The sequence below is a fragment of the Oreochromis niloticus genome, linkage group LG22, assembly GCF_001858045.2.
Source record: "Oreochromis niloticus isolate F11D_XX linkage group LG22, O_niloticus_UMD_NMBU, whole genome shotgun sequence".
In the NCBI taxonomy this organism is placed as follows: domain Eukaryota; kingdom Metazoa; phylum Chordata; class Actinopteri; order Cichliformes; family Cichlidae; genus Oreochromis; species Oreochromis niloticus.
In genome coordinates, this window is record NC_031985.2 from 924,613 (window position 1) to 941,648 (window position 17,036).

At 46.7% G+C, this 17,036-nt stretch overlaps 1 protein-coding gene across 3 annotated transcripts in view; it reads right to left on the reverse strand.

Moving 5' to 3' along the window:
* Positions 1-17,036, reverse strand: part of LOC100706707 (zinc fingers and homeoboxes protein 2) — a 128,691-nt gene that overhangs the window by 72,965 nt on the left and 38,690 nt on the right. For all 3 annotated transcript variants that reach the window (XM_005464976.4, XM_025902115.1, XM_025902116.1), the window contains exon 2: positions 16,585-16,743. The gene's annotated coding sequence lies outside the window, so the exon portion shown is untranslated. The remainder of the gene's footprint in view (positions 1-16,584; positions 16,744-17,036) is intronic.

Genomic DNA, 17,036 nt, shown 5'->3' on the forward strand with positions numbered 1-17,036 from the left:
AGCCACAGCTGCCCTGGGGCAGACTGAAAGAAGTGAGGCTGCCATATCGCATCATCAGCCCCCTCTGGCCAACACCAGTAGGCGGTAGGTGAAGTGTCTTGCCCAAGGACACAACGACCGAGACCGTCCGAGCCGGGGCTCGAACCGGCAACCTTCCGATTACAAGACGAACTGCCAACTCTTGAGCCACGATCGCCCTCAGCAACCACTGAAATAGAGACAAAGTCAAAATCATAAAAGCTTAGTTCCTGTGGTCAAAAACGTGCACGCTCCGATTTGTGTAAGTATTTTTAAAGTCCAGTAGAACTGCAAACACATAAGCTAGCAAAATAAATTTTTTTGCATATGAAACCGGAGTAGTTACTTACATAACGTGCACTGAGCTTGGCCTGGGTCGCGGTTTCCTTCTACAAATAGCTTTTTGCAAAAATTGCATAAAAAGCGAGCGCAACATCAAAAAAATAATCCAGAAACACACTTTGCCGATCCGATCAGCTGTTCATAGCACTTCCAAGTTAGAATAAAAATCAGCGTTAACTATCGCATGTCCGCCATTACTTGTGAAAACCAGAAATGTAGTTTTTCCCCTACAGGTCCTTTCAAAGGTTTACTGTTGTCCTGTTTGACTTTGTCTTTCTCTATAGTTTCTCAGATGCTTAGAACTTGAACTGCACTGCTGGAAATATTTTATTATAATACACATGCAGTTTTTGTGCAAACTGTGCACAATAATATTTATTTTAGTTTTTCCTACAGTTTATAGAAATGAGTGCATCTCAAAAATGAAACTATGAAGACACTCCAAATAAATTTGCTGTGGTTGGAAACTGTTGTGTGCAACTTTTTTGGATTTACAGTTTTGAGGGATAAACCTCTTAAATTTCTGTAACTAGAAATATGTGTAAAAAACCAAAAACTGATTTTCAATTTTTTTGTAGTTTATTGTCCTTTTTGCCATTTATGTAGTTACTATGGACTTACTGCATACATATTAACAAAATTTGGGATATAACGGTTGTATTGATGTATAGAAACTTGAAATGCTCCCAAAACAATGGCATGTAAAAAATATAAAGATCTGCCCTGGTGGACTTGGTTCTATGGTGGACAAAAACCCTTGAATTTACCTAATTTAATTGACCTAAACCTGTTACACCAACTAACAGTCTGATGTGACGGGTCGGCGTGCAGAATAAGCAGCGATAAGAAGACGCCATAATGATGTAAGTTAAATAGCACAGGTATTCTGCAGTGGATGGGAAGCCTCATTCAGGTGTAAGACATAAAAATGTACCCAACATCACAACTCGCGCCGCAGCAGGCCGAAAACACGTTTACCCGTGGATGTTTAACACAGGAGTCTATGGGGACCGACTCGCTTTGATAGACTGCCTCGTGTGGACCCCAGAGGAACTGCAGTTTTATATATTCTGCATGTTTTCCACAGCAGAGAGTAAACGTATATCAAACTGCTCAGCATGTGCAGCTCAGTGGAAAAAAAGGGTTGTGCAACAGCGTTCAGGAAAACAAACAGTGGGTCCACGTCCTTCTGTTTCTGCTGTTTTGACCCTCGAGGAGGATTTTTGTGGAAAATTTATGCAGTACTAATGCAAAAGAGACTCTCAGAAATCAAGCTCACAAAGGGGGGAATGAACGAGGGTAATACTGTACAGATGGAGCCACGGTCCAAGTCCCACTTCTCCGAGCTCTCTACGCTGATATTGTTTCATGCTCCGGCAGAAAAACCGAGCGATCAGAGGGGAGTCGAATTCGGTGTCAACACAAACAAGCTCCAATCTTCACATGATTACACGAAAGAAAAAACTGCAGTGCAAAGCGCGCTGAAGTGGCGTCAAGAAAAACACACCACACTCATCAGCAGCAGCAGGCAAAAATAGTTTGAGGAGAACTCCACGAGCGCCGAGCCGCTCTGACACGAGACACATTTCGCTTTCTGTCTCTTTCCTCTCCGTTACACCGCCTCCGTCATCGGGGAATTGTTTGGAGAAATCCTGCACTACAAATGAATTGTTGATATTTTTTATTTGTTAAATCAGAGCATCTCTCCATACATCACCAACCTCTCTTTGCCCTTATCCCCCACCCCGCCCTGTCTCCAGTCCCTCAGCAGGACCCCTCTGGATTCAAAAAGCCCAATTTAAACGTTTTAAAAAGAGCTGTTTTTAAACACTACTCAGAGCGAAAACACAGAAACACAAAAGCACAAACGTGGTGTCAACAGATGACAGGGTGAGCTGTGCAGGAGTGGTCTGACTTCCCACGTTTGTCTTGTATCACGACTCACAAACAGGAAGCAGCACATTTCACAAAGAAGCTGTGAAGCTTGTTTGGAGCCGAATCTTCATCGTTTCTGATCAGCAGGCCAACCAGACACGACCGGACCGGTCACCGTTACTAACAGTGGCCCAAACCGGCCAATTACAGCGTACGACACGAAGAGGATGAGGCGGGATCGACCGTCTTACAGGCGGGTTTGTGAAGCTTCAAACTGGCAACACGCTCCCGCTTCATCGCAGCGTGTTGATTTTCCATTTTTTTGTTGTTTTGGACACAAACTTTCTCTCTTTGTTTTTATTTATTTTAAGCATTAGTTACCATTTATCTCGGCTCTCTACTTCCTGTCTCGGTGGCCGCCCCTCCCTGAGCCTGGTTCTGCTCGAGGTTTCTTCCTGTTAAAAGGGAGTTTTTCATTCCCACTGTTGCCAAGTGCTTACTCACAGGGAGTCGTCTTATTGTCGGGGTTTCTTTGTATCATTGTGGAGTCTTTACCTTACAATAAAAAGCTCCTTCAGGGAACTGTTGCTATGAGTTGTTATCTACACAGAGAAACTTCTTTAAGAAACCAGGGCAGTCGCCCCCTGCTGGTCATCAGAAAGGATGCAGGCTCCACTTTCCTCTGTTTTTACAGTTTTAACAGCATGAGCGTTTTAGCCCTGCGACAGACTGGCGACCTGTCCAGGGCGTACCCCGCCTCTCGCCCTATGACAGCTGGGATAGGCTCCAGCGCCCCCCGCGACCCTGGAAAGGATAAGTGGAAGCGAATGGATGGATGGATGGAGCGTTTTTATTCCTGGAAGTGACGGTTTAACAAAGTTTGAGTCCTCTTATGTTTGAGGAGCACACAGTTTCTTGCCTTTACATCATCATATATGTTTTTTTTTTAAAAAGTAGAAAGTGCTCGTGCCTCAGAGTTTATAGAGACGTTCAGTCCTGACAGGGTTTGTTTAACCTGCAGGCGATCCTTTCGGCTCGTGTAACACATTCGGTTTCCACAAAAGAAGAAATTCATGAAGTTTGTAAATTCACCCGTAAAGCTGTGAGAAAATCTATCAAACAGACATGAATTATTCAGTGATGAGAGTGTGCTTCTTCTTTAAACGTGTTCTCACAGACACACGCACACCACAAAAAAGCATCAGCGCTTCTACCTTACAGGAGATAGTCCCCCCTTTGTGGCTCATTCGTGGCCCTGGTGACGAAGGCAGCCGAGGATGTATGAAATGTCGCATACATCCTCGGCTCCTTAGTTTGTAACCCACCCATCTATTCTAAAGATATCTCTCCTGCAGTTGTTATGAAAATTGTGAAACCATAAATGGACAGAATCAGAAGGAACACACACACACACACACACACACACACACACACACACACACACACCAGGAAATTAAATATTTGGGAACAAAAAGCCCATCTGTGTTCACCAAAGCAGGCAGTAAGCAGATTGTGCTTCTGGATTAATCAGAGTGGACATAAAGAGAGGAGCAGCTACATGTTGAAAATCAGACGACGAGAATATGTTCGAGTGCGTTAATCTTAAACCCGGACGTCGGGGATGTATTAGAAGCAGCTGTAGGTGTGAAAGCCGCAGCGCCGCCTCAGCCTGAAAGAGCAGGAGCGCTCGGCTCGGTGTGCAGGTTGGGGAATCCTCCATAATGTTTACCGAGTTTACCGACTTGGCTGACGGCTGTGTTTTCTTATCCTCTAACAGAGAGGGTGATTTGACTGATGCTCGTAACAGATTGCATCACAGCAGGAGACGAACTAAAACGGTTTACGCACCGCAGCTCTCCCTAAACTGTCTAACAGTGGCAGCGCTCCACCTTGTAAATTTGGAATAGCAATTTTAGAAATTTCCCAGCAGTCTATCTCCAATTGGCCTTCACTGGGAGTGCTGTTTGATATCAGTGAAGTATCGCAGCTTTGACTGAGGACCACCTCTGAGGAGCAGAAATGTGATCTCAGCTTTGTGAAACCAAACACTCGCTGCCGTTTTCAAGAAAACACCTGAGCGCATTAAAAGCTCCTTTCATTCATCACCTACTCGATGCGCCGAGGTTCCCCTCCCCTCGTTCAGACGCAGCTGCCGCCACCGCTAACACCCTTCACGCACGTCAGAAACGTGAATGCAGACACGTGACCCGCCGAGGCGTTCCTGCAAACGCAAATTAACACGCGCCGCACAAAATATGCTGATGTCTCGCCAAAAGAGGCAAGAGCCAAGCTCAAGCTCGCACCTTCTCATGTGATAACAACAGTACATCACTGCTGGTAAGCTAACAACCTGCTGATCACAACTTCCGATGGTGTCACTGGAGCGAGGGGGGTGAAACTTTTACAGGCTGACTTTGGTTTTCACACTCGGGCTTCTCCTGTCAGCAGCCAGCAGCCACGAGGAGCTAACGAAGGAGCTCGCTCATCGGGGCCTACGTCACTTTGTACGATTCTGTCACGGCGGTCAGCGTTCAGGCGCGTTTCAGCTTGCAGAGGCGGAGCCTGGATATAAACCTGCGGCACGAGTCTGTAGCAACAAGGAGCCATCAATCCGTTTCACTGTGATTGGCAACAGTTTCATTTGCTAAAGGGGGTCTTTGACAAATCAGCACGAAGGATGGAGAAAGTGCCAATTATCCCAAAACAGTTACCAATGAGTGACATCACTGTGAGTCCCACTTACTCCATCACGGACGCTACAAAGGGCGGAGGCGCATCCAGCTCTGTAAAGCAGAGCCGCCATGCCTTAAATCTGCCAGCAGGGGGCGACTCTTCAGGAACGTCATTCTGTAAATTTTCATTATTTTAAGAACGAGACAACTTTCCAAGAGTCAGACCTCCCCCACGCTCGCCACACCTGGAGGCTCCGCCTCAGCCCCTTTTTACTATAGCAGGTGCATAAATTACAAAATAAATGTCGCACTTGACTCAACAGAACAGTGATGACTGAGGTCACAAATCCTGGGAGTGATGGGCGGTTTTGAGACCAGGCTGATCGCCCCCTGCTGGCCGTCAGAGTGCAGCGTCTGCGGGCCGTGCCCTCACACATAGCTTCATCCTTAAACTCCAACTGAGTTTGCGTGGAGCGCTCACAGTTTAACGTCTGCAGAAACGCTGATCTCGCATCCTGTTTGACTGGCCATGTGCGGCGAGGGGGAGGTGACGAGTGGACACGGGCGGCTCATCCAACCACAGCACATTTCCTCTTGTTAAACTTACTCTGCGTTTCTTCTTCCGCTTCCAAAATTCACTCTCCAAATTTTCAGAAACGATGTTTCAGAATTTTAGCCGGCGGCTCTCGTGAACTCTGACAGACGCATTTAAAAATCGAGTGCTTTGTTGATCGTTAGCAGGAGGGCTAAACGCGGGTCGCTCGGGTGCTTCCTTCTCCTGCAATTAGCTTGTTTCCCATCTTCAATTTGAACACAGTGAGCACATTTTCTTCATCCGTAATTGGATTAGTTACCTTTAAAATCTCCATTTCTACTGTCACTTGAGCTTTTAAAAATGTGTAAAATGTGCACCTTCCTGACACCTCCCTGAAAAAAAATAAATAAAAAAAATGAAAAAGAAAATCAATTTTGAGATTTTTTGTTGTTTTTGAGGAATACCTCTTGAGTGGCACTTAACAAAATTGAACAAATGTGTTGCGGATGGATGGATGGGTGGGTGGGGGTGTGATTTGGGGGAAGCTGTGAGGCAGATCTACCTTCCAGACTAAAACAGTCTAACACTCATTACTCTGAAAAACACTTGACTTCATCATGGCCTCAATTATGTGCTGCTGGATAAACTCCAACGTTACTGAGCTGCTGTGTCCGACGGGGGTGTGGGTGTGTTCAAAAATAATACAAAAAACATCCAAAAATCCAAGAACCGTGGCAGGAAGGAGAGCGGGAGTCTCTGTGGATGAAACCGTGGCCCTTTGCGTTTCCAGGAGCGCCTCAGAGGCGATCGATGCGTCGGTGACAAACCGCTCGGCGTACGCGTCGGCCCGTGTACTCTTACAGGATGCACTGCGGATAAAGAACGTGTGGGCTGTTCACCGACGCCCAATCGCCCGGGGCCGGTGACAAAAAGGAAAGTTGCGGTTAGCGTTTCCATCTACCTGTGAAGCATGCTGGGAGAAATTAAGCCTCGCTGCTGACCGTTTTTCCACATTAAAACAAAATCACATCGGACAGATGGAGACGCTGGAGCAGCTGGTGAAAGACGAGATGTTCCCAGGAAAAACTCCCAGCAGAAGCCTCCATGATTGCTTTGCTTCCCATATTGACTTCCAGCACTGAAGCTGTGGCTCCCCCCACCCCCCAGGTGCCAACACCTGTCGAGGAACAGACTGCAGTGATCGACTCGGGTTTACCCTCCAGGAACTGCAGCCACCCCTCATTTCTTTGGAGCCACAGAGTGTTCCCGAGCTTTCCGAAGGTCTTCCAAAACTGTTCTTTGGTCATTGGCTACTTTTTTCCACACTGTCCAGTCCTTGTACCTCAACGCTGACCTATGATTCCTGCAAGCATTAAAAAGCACATGCATGTTTGCACAGTTCTTCTTTTCTTGCTTCAAGACCTCTCTCGTGGATCTCGGGGCAGCTGAGCCTCAGGAGGTCGTCTACCAATCGAAAGGTTGGTGGTTCAACCCCCAAAGTGTCAAAGACTCTTTGGGGGTGTGTGTTTGCTGAGGTTTATAAAAAAAGCGTGTGTGTGAATGAGGCAGGCAGTAATAAGTCCTGTATAAGTACCTGTAAGTACTGAGAACACCTGAACACCTGTGTGTGAGGTGAGGCTGCCGGACAGGTAAAAATCACAGTTGTTCATAAAGCTGTAACGTAAAAACCAACAACAGGGGAGGTCCCTGAGATTTTAATTCAAATGAAACTCACATGAAAGGAGGGGGTGAGGGTGAGGGTGAGGGGGTGTGAGGGGGCGAGCAATGACCACGGCATCAGCGATAACCGCAGCATAATGTTCTCTTATCACAGCAGGTCAGCCGAGTCACTCGCTGCGCTCTCCTCGTACCGGCAGCGCGGTGGCATCAGTGCCTCCGCCACACAGCTGTTTCACAGCTGGATTTTTTTAATATTCATATCACTACATTAAGAATATTTATTCACAGCTCTAGTGATATGGCTAAAAACATTTTAATAACTCCCCAAACTGAATCTCATACTTGTAAAGGATGTCTGAAGCCCAGAGCAGACCCGGAGAAGGACGACCGCGTGTTTGTGTTTGTGGTTAATGATGAGGTGACGGTCTCCGCACAGGAGGGACACTCACTGTGCGGTTAACCAGTGACAGTTGAGCGCATCCTGCTAACCGTAAACTTTGAACTAAAGTTAATGTTTCTGTGTTTCTGCGTTACTCCACTCTTTCAGTAACCAGCCTAGTTTCCAATCCCACCTCTGGCTGGTTAAAGTTTTATGAAATTATACATTAAAGACACAAAACTACAATAAATACACAAAAAACCCAAAGCTTAACCTTTAAGGTCAAAGGTGTTGTTTATGAACACGCACTGTGAGACCAACGATGGGGTGTTTCACAGCTGCAGGATGGATCTAAGACGCTCCGGGCCCGACATTTATACAGACAATTTATTAGGTACACCTGTTCAACTGCCCATTACCACAAATATCTAACTGTCCAATCACATGGCAGCAACCTAGAGCTACTGAAGCTCATGAACATGATTGAAACCCTTTAAGAATTTTAGAATATCTGTCACCAATAAAGGAATGAGTGTAGGTATGACAAGCACGAACAAATTGATGTGTTCGGTCATTAAAAACATTCAGTTGAACTTTTTCTTCATGCACACTTGCAGAAATCCAGGATGCAGAAAACAATCTGCAGAAGAAAAAGAACAGAGGAGGGGGGAGGGGTTGGATCTGATTTCAGATGACACATTTCTCAACTCTGAACACCCACAACCACAAAACATTTCACAGCAGAGGGAGGGAGACGAGCGAGAGAGGAAAAACAACCTAAAAGTTCCCAACGTAGCACCGAGACCTCAGAGGAAGAGCAGAAATCGCACAAGCGCCGAGCTTAACAAGTGAATCATCGGCGAGTGAAACGTCTCTGCTACGAGCCGCTCCGGCGCAGGTGTGTTGGTGGAGAAACGCACAAAAACAAATATATAGGAGAGCGAATAAACGGAGCGTTTTGGCGATGGCGGCGGCTCGGTGAGAGAGGCGAGCAGCAATCTGCCCGGCCACACTGGCTGCCCACACACACCTCCTCCACAGGTGTGTGTGGACTTTTTAGGGTGAGTCACTCTCTCCCACGTAGTCGATACCTCCAGCAGCGGTTGTGGAGTTCCCATCAGCCCTCGCGCTCTACCTGCACCGCTCCTCACGCTCCCCCTCTCTGCAGCAAACGCCGCCGCCGCCGCCATGCATACTGGCGTGCAGCATTTGGAGGTAACAGATGGCGATTTTATGAACAACAGTATGATCAGAGAGTGACACAACATTAGGGCATCGCATTAATCATGCAGCCTTTGTTTTCCACAATTAATAAACAGACATACCAGGAACGTTCAAACATTTAGACGCCGCCGAACTGATGATGTGATGTGCTGTTAAATATTTTGATCCTTCGCATAATTAAGACTAATGATCTCGCCGACGATCGGCATCAGAACAGCGCCGAGCAATAACCGCGCAGCCATACGTACGTCTCAGTGGTGATAAAGGCCCTTCATTATGAAATTATACAGTGGCTTTTTTAATGAGGTTTCAGCGCCGGAGGGTCACGAAAACGAGCGAGCAAAGTCTCGGCGCCAGTAAGACGAGGAGAAGCCCCCGCCGGATTATCAGGTGCAGAGCCGCCTCTGCAACCCCAGCACCGTGCCGTTTGGTGGATGCTTTCATTCGAGCTGCTTCACGCCACCTTGGATGCAAATATTTTTAGCCGGGATGACCCGTGCGCAAACTGCACCCGTCACCCTGCCAGTGTTAGCACGGTGCTCCACCCCCCGAGCTTCACACAGCCCATTCAACAAAGCAGAAGGGGCCGTGAAAACAAACCTTCCCGAGCACCCGGTGGGGCTGGCAGCGGCCCGCAGGCTGGCTGCGGCCCAGCAAAGCGCTGAAAAAAAGCCTGACTGGACAGCAGCCAAGCGCTGGTGAAATTCTGGCTTCAGTTGGTCAGGTTTTCTGCACTAGCAGCTCCTCAGACTGGTGACTGTGATTTGGTGCTGGAGCAGAAATATCTTATGCATATGGAAATGGTGAAAGTTGCTGAGGGCTTCAGAGATGCATATGTTGGAAAAGTCTGAATATTTTAAACGGAGCTGCTGCTGCAGAGAGCGCTCGGGCTGCGGGTTTCATGTCAAACCTCAGGCTCTGGGACTGCTGCGAGTCCGGCCAACGTCACCGACGGTGCTGCTCGGTGCACGGCGGTGATGTTCAGGCACCACCAGGTGACCCTAAACGAAGCCAAGGCAGACGTACCAAACCACGCAGTTCCCCCGATGACCCCTGGAGGCTCCGGCAGCGAGTCGGTGCCCACAGTAAGCTGCTGCTTACAGCGAGGTCGCCGTGATCGACAGGCGACCCTGACCTCTGCACCAGGCCTGAAGCGAACTGGTTTGACTGCACCAGTTCGCTTCCTCCTTACAGCATCAGGCGATGTGTGATGTCACCACAGAGCGAATCACCTCGCACTGATCTGCACGGGTCTGACTTCAGCAGGGTCAGAGTTCGGGTTTGGTCCAAGCCATATTTTAGGAACCCAGCGGTCAGACTCAAACCCTCCCTGCCGTGAGGGGACGGTGCCTACGCGGCCACGCCCAAAAAGCTTGTAAACAGCTTCATCGTTCTCAGGTGATGGCAGGGGGATTTGAAACTGAGTATGAACAAACGCCATCGCTCTGTGCACCAGTTCGTGATTGGTCAGAAGAACTCGGACCACAGATGGACTCCAGGACCACGCAGCCTCCTGCAGAGCTTTAAGATCTGTCGTCTCGAGGCTTCTGCAGAGAACCAAGTCCACTTGTACTACAGAGCGCTCAGCGCAGCTTCCCGCCACACGTGCGTGTTTCAGAGTGACTGGATCACAGCTGCGTGCGGCCAGGCTCGCGGGGATGCTTTGACTTTAAGCAGCTTGGATTTTTAGGTTAGAATAACATAACCCTACATGCGCTGTAACTCAAACCTGTGTGCCGTTCCCACTGAAAGCGCTCCATTTATGTCTTTATTTAAATATTTATTGTCCCTCCTGACAGCCTTTTCTGCACTTCGTCACAATTCATGACGCCAGTGACTTCGGTCCTTTCAGAAACGGGCAGGAGGCAAGCGAGGCGCAGGCGACACCGTCGCATGGTTTTAATTCTGCTCGGAGACACAAAACTGTTTCCACTGTTTAACCTTTTTCATGTGAGAATTAAAAAAAAGCAGATTTCTGGGAAATTGGAAGGTTGCTGCAGTGCATGCTGGGAGGTGTATATAAATAATATAACAGTGTGTCTAAATAACTTAGCGTGACGAGTCCACTGGATGTTCAGTTGGCAGATCTGATGATTTTCATCAGCGATCATTTAAACTTACAGTGAGCTGAAACAAAAACATGGAGTTAATAATGGAAGGAGACTGTATGTGAGGACAAAGGACGGATGTGTAACCAGCCACAGATGAGCTGCTCAGAGTTTTTATCCCAAGTGTGAGGATGACAATCTGTAAAAGTACAAATAGATCAGATATCCTGATAGCAGGCATTATGACTCAGGTACTGGGACTCAAAGCGGGGATTTACTGGCACATCTGCATTTTTTAAAACGGTTTGAGCTTGTTGATCATGTGACACATGGACACGGTTACCGAGCCACCGGCGGCATCTGAAGGTTCGACCGCTCGTCACAGAGCGACGTCACTGAACTGAAAACGTGATTCATGTCCTGGTGACCACTCACGTCAGGTCAAAACAGCGGCCCAAGTAACGAAGCCGGTTACCCGGTCGATAGTTTATCGATCGACCAATAAGAAACAGGAACAGGTCCACGGCGAGACGGCAGCGTTTCTGTGTGAAGACAGCGACTGTTCACAGCTGGATCATTAGGACAGCACAGACTGACAGACGCCGTTCCTCCATTAAATGAACATTTAAATGTGCAGATGATGGTTTCATCCTGTCATCGCGTTAACGGGCTGACGGCGAAGATTAATTATCAAGACACAATTCAAACGGGGTCATCGTTATCGTTAGCATAAGAAGACAAACCAGTTACTGATGCTCGTCAGACCCTGCTGCCCGTGCTCAGAGGCCCCGGGGTCGGTGGCCGCGCCTTTAGAGAACTAATCTCAGGTTAGGGCTACAGAATGAGTTGCCACGGCGATGCAGCCGGCTGCATGAGGCCAAACGGTGGTTTGTCGTGCACAGCTGCTCTTTGCTTTCAGGTGCCGTCGGGATTGTTGTAGATATCTGATTTGTGCCACGTGGAGTTCCTGGAGGCGGGGACTGCCTCCAGGAACTTTCCCATCATCCTGCTCGCTCCTGAGCCTGAACCCATGCCAGATTTGGACGCAGGTTTCCACAGCCACGCCCCTCGCACACATCACGACTTATCCTGTACCCCAGCGACGCCTCTGAGAACTGCCCCGTAGACCCCAGCGGTCCTCCATGACAGCTCCAGATGTGGTGCCCTGAACTCTAAGCAGAGCCTTGAGCTTTTTGAAAACGTTCCCAAATACGTGCCGGTCCAAATTACACCACCGTGTGACGCAGCGGTGGGTCCCTGCAGCAGCTCGGACTACAAAGAAGGTTAAAATGAGAGCGGCGAGGGGAACTGGAGGCAGCGGACGCCGCCATGTTTAAACTGTTACAGCATGAACCTGCTGAACCGAGAGTACTGGTTCCAGCTGAGGAGGAACCACTCCAGCACGCACACGCGCACACACACACGGAGCTGATTGAAAAACCAGCCCGTCGTTCCCTTCGCCCATCCCGACTGTATTTACGGCGTCTCCTCGCTCATCCCGCCGTCCCGCTGCTCTTTTCTCTCGTCCGCACGTATCGAATCTCCTTCCTCCTCATTTTGTTCTTTCTGCTCTCAAATATCATTTCTTCCCTCTTCCCCCTCAAACCCTCTCCTCCTCACTTTTAGACTCCGGAGAGGCGATCCTGCAGAAAACAGGACCTCTGTTTTGAATTTGGGAAATTAAATGTCACATCTTTTCAAAGTGCCCCTCTGACTTTTTCTCTTTCAGTTCAAAAAGGTGTCTCGGCCTTCTCATCCAAAAAAATCTCCGCGCTCTCCAGGAGGTGCTCTCCAGTCCTTGTCCATTACTCGCCCCCTCCATCTCCTCTCTTCACCTCTTCCTTTTATACACTCCGCATTATCGGCTGCCTTTACACAGTGATTTCCACACACTGCTTTTAAATCAACACAGCAAATTAAAGCCTGTAAATTATACATGAGCAGAATAAGAAAGCGGGGAATTGATTAGTAAGTGATGCAGGAGAAGAAGAATAAACACGTTTTACAGTGAAATCTCCCGGCACGCAGTCAGACCTGCACAGGCTGCAGCGAGGACGAGTAAATGCCTCTCGAGGCCTTGAATTCTGCCAAAATGTGCTTATCACCCTCCTCTTTCACTTTCTGAAGGACTGAAGGACACCGGAGGGACAATCAGAGCCCAGCGATGTGAGGCTGGGTTTGATTTCTCTTCCCGATGAGCGAGAGGTGACACCAGGAGACGATTTCTGTAAAGGAACTTTAAAAACGGGGCGAACACCGAGGACGACGAGCCGTTTCTCTCACTGAGGTTGTTTTTTTTTTTCCCCAGTAAAGCAAACTTGACTTTCACCTTTTCGTCGTCTCTGAAATATGATTACTTCTGCTGTTTGAATCTTCCTGTATGGAGGACTGGAAACGCCACAAATGAAATGTAAAATATACAAAATAAGAAAAGAGTGAAATGCAGAAACATCCTTGTAATTAAACCTAACAGGGACCGAGCACATTAACCCTTTAAAGCCACCACAGAACCAAGTCTGCCAGAGCTTATCTTTGTATTTTCACCTGCTGTGGTGTCATTTATGGGAGCATTTCAAGTTTCTATACATCAATACAACTATTATATCACAAATTTTAATAACATATATGCATTAAGTCCATAGTAAATAGCAAAAAGCAAAATAACAAAAAGTGCAACAAACTACAAAAATTGGAAATCAGTTTTAACCTGATAGACGTGGTTTTTTTTACACATATTTCTAGTTACAGAGATTTCAGAGGTTTACCCTCAAAACTGTAAATGCAAAAAAGTTGCACAAAACAGTTTCCAACCACAGCAAACTTATCAAGTGTCTTCATAGTTTCATTTTTGAGACACACTCATTTCTATAAACTGCAGGAAAAACGAAATAATGAAATAAAATGAAATAAAATAATGAAATAAATATTACAATGGAAATTTGCAACCCCCCCAAAACCAGCATGTGCATTAAAATAAAAATATTTCCAACAGTGCAGTTTGAGTTCTAAGCATCTCAGAAACTGTACAGAAAAGCATAAAGTCAAACAGGACAACAGTAAACCTTTGAAAAACCCTGAAAAACTACATTTCCCACGAAAAGTGATGTAACGCAGACATGCGATACACGCTGACGTTTATTCCAACGTAGGAAGTGCATTGAACAGCTGATCAGATTGACAAAGTGTGTTTCTGGATTATAATGTTTTAGATGTTGCAATCACCTTTTGCGAAAAGCCATTTGTGGAAGGAAACCGCGACCCGGGATGAGCTGAATGCGTGTTATGCAAGCACAACTCTTCCAGTTTCATATGCAAAAGAACCTATTACGCTAGTTTATGTGGTTGCATTTCTACCTGGCTTTAAAAATAGTTACGTAAACCTTTTAAGATGGACTTAAAAGGGTTTTAATAAACTTTAATCTCAGAGTTCGCTGTTGTCCCGGGTAACATAAAAACAAATGCAGAGTGCTCAGTGAATCAATGCGACCGCAGGATTGGTGGTTAATTTGTGATGTTTCAGGCTGCGACACATTTTATTAAAAATCAACAGTTTCCCACAGAGAGCCGAGCAGCACGTCACAGCCAGCTCCTGACAACGAGGACTTTAGACTTTAGACATTAACTTTTTATAGGCGACGGTTTAGTCCGAGACCTAAAAGATGTTCAGCTTACTGTTAATAGAAAACAGAGAACATCAGTGAACAGTTACATTTGAAAAGCTGGAATTAATCTGAGCTGTTCACAAAGAAGCAGCTGCTTATGCAACTTCAGCCCATTTGGGAGCAATAACACGTCTCCCAGGACGCCGCAGTTCAAAGGCCCTGCAGGTAACTCCTGCAAATAAGTATGTGCACATTTAACCAAAACTAGAGGACGAGCATGGAAACCAACAGGCAGCATGCTGAAGTCGACCGAGTCGAATAAAAAGTGAGAAATGATCTACGACTGATTTCTGTTAAAAGGACCAAAACGATTTTCCACAGGAGAATAAAACACGAGCTTCATCTGTGGGTCAAACTTTACCTTAAACCTCTGCACATCCTCGACACAGGACACAACACGTTCACTATCAGTGTGATAAGGAGGGCTCCTCAGCCTCAACTACACAAACTGTGTGATTTACTGACATATTTATTTTCTTATAGTTTATAATGCTGTAATATTCTGTATCATTTCATTTACTTTAGTTGGTTACTGCTCGCACAGTCTCAGAGGAAGTGTGACAACATAATTTCCTCTGGGATTAATAAAATATTCTGATTGATTGATAGCTCACGTATGTTTCTGCCTCTGTGAGGAGCTCAAAAACATAAAGACCGGACCATCATTCTGCACTCGGTCCAAAAAGCTTCTGATTTCTTTAGTTTAGTTTAATTTATTGCTTTTATACAGAGTTAGTGACAGCAGTGGTCTCAGGCTGCTGACGCAGCTAACAAAGGCACGAAGCCTGATGTTTCCGTCTCTACTCTCAGCACAGCTGCTTTAGATGAAACCTGAGCTTCTTCTGGATGCAGAACGTGCTTTTAAACGATACGACGATATGATCGCATCCCCGGAGACCTCCGTCAAAAGCTGCCGTTAAATTTAATGCTGTTGTTAAACTTCAGATTAAAATCAAACTTGACTTGATGGAAACTGGCAAAAAGAAAAAAAAGCAACACGAGATTTCAACACTTCACACGGCTCGGCACCACAGCCCCACAACATTTGGCTAACCTCACTCAGAAAAGGAAAACTTTCACTCACACACACACACACACACACACACACACACACACACACTCTCTTTATATCTGTCTTTATATCTTTGTGGGGACATCTAATTGACATAATGCTTTCCCTAAACCTAACCATGAAAAATGAATGCCTAACCCTGACACTAAAACCACATTTTGAGTCTGAAAAATCCCTTCAAACTTATGGGGACGAGGAGTTTGTCCCCATAAGGACTATTGGTCCCCACAAAGATATGTAAACACACACACATACTCTGCAGGTTATAAACTAACCAATGAAATTTACATTTGAGGCCGCCCAGTTTAATTAATAAACGTATGCAGTGATCCATGCAGGTTACACAACCGGCTTTGAATCACACCACAAACCAGTGTGAATAATTACAACCGTGCGAGTGTGCAGAGCTGCACGATGACTAAAGTGCAACCCAAACGAACCAGCAGACACACCTTCACCAGGTGCACACACCTGTGAATTTCACACCGTGTTGGAGCCCAATTTACTTTTAAATATAAGAATAAATACAAAGTTTCCAAGACGTCAACCGAACTTGAAACAAGCTAGGGTTGTACTCTTATGCAATGCCAATCTGAACCACAAGGTGGAGCTCACACTACTATCATCACTGTCACTTTTGTTGGTAGCTATGAGCACAAAGACGCTAACATCAGATGTTTTTTGGTGAACGCTGCGACGCATCTTCAAAGCTAACCTCACAAAAACTGGAGGGCGAATCTTTCAGTCAGATCAGTGTGCTCCTCAGAAACACTACGTATGCTCTAGTTACAGCAGAATTAACAGACGGGTATGAGCATCCAGCAGGGTAACATGCATACGTGACAGAACACAAGGAAAGCACATTTACCATCAGAGAAAGAGAAAGCAGCAACAAATGTGGGCACAAGATCTGTGCAAGAAACAGAGGATGGAAAGATGATGACCGACCGATATGAAAAAATGGGCAGCAGGCAGCGGTAACGGTACAGTGTGGTCTCAGGGTATGAAATGCATTCTGGGATATGAGCTCTGGTAGTGAGCAGTAGTGGGAGGGTGACATAAAAAGCTGGTACTCACTGCACTTCCTCTAAAGGGAGGGGCTTCACTGGAGGGGGAGGGGCTCTTCCTGAGGCTCCACCTCCTCCTCCAAACTCTGTCCGTTCTCCTCTCTCTCCTCTTCCTCTTTATCTTCTGGGAGCTCAGGCCAGCAGCACTCTGGGTAATCTCCCGCGGGGTCTGAAAGAGGAGAGAGACGTCAGCCAAGTGTGAGAGAAAACTAAAGATGGATCACATCGAGTGTGTGTGTGTGTGTGTGTGTGTGTGTGTGTGTGTGTGTGTGTGTGTGTGTGTTAGGATGGCAGATGCAAATAGATCATGTTGAGGTGTTGATGATTGTGAGTGTGATAGCAGGTGTTCCTGAGTGTTGTGCGACTGTGTTTGTGTGGTTTGAACCCAGCACGGGCCTTAAAAACTGCACCACAACTTGGCCCAATAAAGGAGGCAGTGGGTTACCGTGGTAACGTGCCAAA